Below are 3760 nucleotides of genomic sequence, written 5' to 3'. Positions count from 1 at the left end.
AAAAAAAAAAAAATAGGGGCGCCTGGGTGGCTCAGTGGGTTAAAGCCTCTGCCTTCGGCTCGGGTCATGATCCCGGAGTCCTGGGATCGAGCCCCGCATCGGGCTCTCTGCTCGGCGGGGAGCCTGCTTCCTCCTCTCTCTCTGCCTGTCTCTCTGCCTACTTGTGATCTCTGTCTGTCAAATGAATAAAAAAAAAAAAAAAAATCTTAAAAAAAAAAAATAGAGAGGGATGAATAAGAGAGCCCACACTGTTTTGGAGAGATTCTGTTTTGGAGAATACTGTTTTGAGGCCCGATTGAAGAGAACTTGGGCACCTGGCAGAGAGGTGCCAACTTGAAGACAATCATGTTATGACAGAGCTTTTGTCCTGTCATTATCTTCTTACAGGTTTTCAGTAGCTCCACTGAGCCCTCAGGCTGGTGTCCAGCCATCTCTGCCTGGTTTTCAAGGGTCACTATGATCTGTCTCCAGAGAACAAATCTAGCCAACTCTCCCAATAATATTTTGAGTGAAATCAGAGTATTCATCCATGGGGACATCTGAGTGGCTCAGTCAGTTAAGCATCTGACTTTGGCTCAGGTCATGATCCCAGGGTCCTGGGATCAAGCCCAGCAACAGGCTCCCTGTTGAGCAGGGAGCCTGTTTCTCCCTCAGCCTGCCACTCCCCCTGCTTGTGCGCACATTCTCTCTCTCTCTCTCTGAGACAAATAAATAAATAAAATATTTAAAAAAAAGATTATTCATCTATTATTTATCCCTGGTCCCCTGGGCTTCTTAAGACTGTTTTGGCCATGGACACCTTTAAGAATCAGATGAAAGCTATGGACCCTTTCCCCAGACCAGGCTCAAAATTTTGCATACATCTTTAAGGGGGTTATGAATCTCTTGAAGCTGTGGACTTCAGGGAAAAATTCACCCGCCCAAAACTGTCTCTTGTGTCCAGCTTGGGATTTCTTTCTTTCTTTCTTTCTTTCTTTCTTTCTTTCTTTTTTAAAGATTTTATTTATTTGACAGTCGGAGATCACAAGTAGGCAGAGAAGCAGGCAGAGAGAGAGGAGAAAGCAGGTTTCCTGCTGAGCAGAGCTCCATCCCAGGATCCTGGGATCAGGACCTGAGCCGAAGGCAGAGGCTTTAACCCACTGAGCCACCCAGGCGCCCCTAGCTTGGAATTTCTCAACAGCAACACTATTGACATTTAAGCTGGAGTATTCTTTTCTTTTTTCCTCCCCCTCGAGTGCTGTCGTGTGTTTTGTAGAATGTTTAGAATGATCACTGTCTTCTACCCATGAAGTGATGATGGCAAACACCCCTTCCAGTGGTGACAATAAAAAATATCTCCAGATATCCCCAAATGTCTCCTGCAGGGCAAAATTGCTCCCAACTGGGAACCACTTCTCTAGCTCTTTGCTCATTCTTTACCTTCATCCAAATGATTTCTTTGCTGTGATTTCTTTACTCTTTTACAGTTTTACCTTTTGTCATATAAATTTTATGAATTACTGGAGTCCACATGGACCTCTCCTTTTTCCCTTTTAGGATTCTGACACTTTTTCATATGCTTTTTCACTTGCTGTTTTTGCATCTCCAACTGGATTATACGGTTTGAAGAGCAGAAACCCAGTATTACGTATCTCTTAAACATATAATTTTGGTATGTTCTTTTAAACTTCATATTATTTTTATTTACTTATTTTTGTGGTAATTTTTATACCCCGTGTGGGGCTAAAACTTACAACCCCAAGACCCAGAATCACATGCTCTTCCCACTGAGCTAGCTAAGCACTCCTAAGCTTCATATTATTATAAGTTTCAAACATATACAAAAATAAAATAATAGGGACGCCTGGGTGGCTCAGTTGGTTGAGCAGCTGCCTTCGGCCCAGGTCATGATCCCAGCGTCCTGGGATGGAGTCCCACATCAGACTCCTTGCTTGGCAGGGAGCCTGCTTCTCCCTCTGCCTCTGCCTGCCATTCTGTCTGCCTGTGCTCGCTCTCTCTCCCTCTCTCGCTCTGACAAATAAATAAATAAAATCTTTAAAAAAAAAATTAAAAAAAAAAATAAAATAATAAGGGGCGCCTGGGTGGCTCAGTCGTTAAGCGTCTGCCTTTGGCTCAGGTCATGATCTCAGTTGTACTGGGATCAAGCTCTGCATTGGGCTCCCTGCTCCACATTGGGAAGCCTGCTTCTCCAGCTCCCACTCCCCCTGCTTGCGTTCCCTCTCTTGCCGTGTCTCTCTCTGTCAAATAAATAAATAAAATCTTTTTAAAAATAGAATAATAAGGTGGACACTCATGTATTCATCATCCAGCTTTAATTATCAACTCATAGCTAATCTTGTGGTAAGTACTTTCATTTTTTTTTATCTGTAGTGACTCCTTATCTTTTCAGAAAAAAAAAATTAACAATTCTTTAACTTAGCATTCTAGACTCTTAATTACCTTTATTACCTACTTGACCACAATTTATTAAATATGTAAAACATTTCAAGCACTGGGCTGAAATACTATAAATAAGAATTTGCAGGCGCCTGGGTGGCTCAGTGGGTTAAAGCCTCTGCCTTCAGCTTGGGTCAAGATCCCAGAGTCCTAGGATCAGCCCAGCATAGTCGGGCTCTCTGCTCAGCAGGGAGCCTGCTTCATCCTCTCTCTGCCTGCCTCTCTGTCTACTTGTGATCTCTGTCTGTCAAATAAATAAATAAAATCTTAAAAAAAAAATAAGAATTTGCTATACTAGATTCCCTTTGTTTCCTTGTTGACCATCCACTTACCTTATTTTAAATATTTCTTGTTTTTTATAAAACCCTCCCTGAAACCCTACAGTAGGGTAATTGTTCCCAATCTTCACCACAATTGTTCCTTATACTTTTGTTATTGCACTTAGCATATTGAAATGTAATTATTCATACATGAATAATTGACTCACTACCATGAGCTGCTTGTGGGCAGAAACATTTACATTTCTTCCATATTTCCAATACCTAGCATTTAGCTGGCACATAGAAGCCAATGCATGCATACTTCTGGACCAAATGAATACATTTTCTAGGATAGTAATTTCCATATAATAACTATTAAGTAAACATTTATTGGATTTAATTTAGTAAACACTAGTCAAAATTATGTAGTCAAAATAATGTGACCCATAGAAACAAGAATTAAAAAAAAAATACAGAGCAAAAGTGAGATTAGAGTGGGATAGGATGAACGGGCAAGTTTCACAGAATGCCTTTCCTGCCTTTCCCCTAGAGCCCTGTTTCCTTCTCTATCCAAGGTCTTGGGTTTTTTTTTGTTTGTTTGTTTTGTTTTTTTTTTTATTATTATTTTTTAAAAGATTTTATTTATTTATTTGACAGAGAGAGATCACAAGTAGACGGAGAGGCAGGCAGAGAGAGAGAGAGAGAGAGGGAAGCAGGCACCCCGCCGAGCAGAGAGCCCGATGCGGGGCTCCATCCCAGGACCCCGAGATCACGACCCGAGCCGAAGGCAGCGGCTTAATCCACTGAGCCACCCAGGTGCCCCAAGGTCTTGGGTTTTATAAAATATCTAGGATAGGTTACTTGTCTTCCTTCCTTCCTTTTCTAAATTTTAAGCAGACTTTAAGGCACTAGTAGTTATCTGTATCTTGGGTTTAGGAATCTTCTCAGTTTTTGCATTTCCTTTCTTTTTTAAGAAATAATTTATTTACTTATTTGACAGAGAGAGTGTGAGAGAGCAAAGGCCAGGGGAGCAGCAGAGGGAGAGGGAGAAGTAGACTCCCTGC

Source organism: Enhydra lutris, unplaced genomic scaffold (assembly GCF_002288905.1).
Source record: "Enhydra lutris kenyoni isolate GAN:26980312 unplaced genomic scaffold, ASM228890v2 scaffoldscaffold72, whole genome shotgun sequence".
NCBI lineage: Eukaryota > Metazoa > Chordata > Mammalia > Carnivora > Mustelidae > Enhydra > Enhydra lutris.
The sequence above is the reverse complement of the archived record's forward strand: the minus strand, read 5'-3'. Positions refer to the sequence as shown.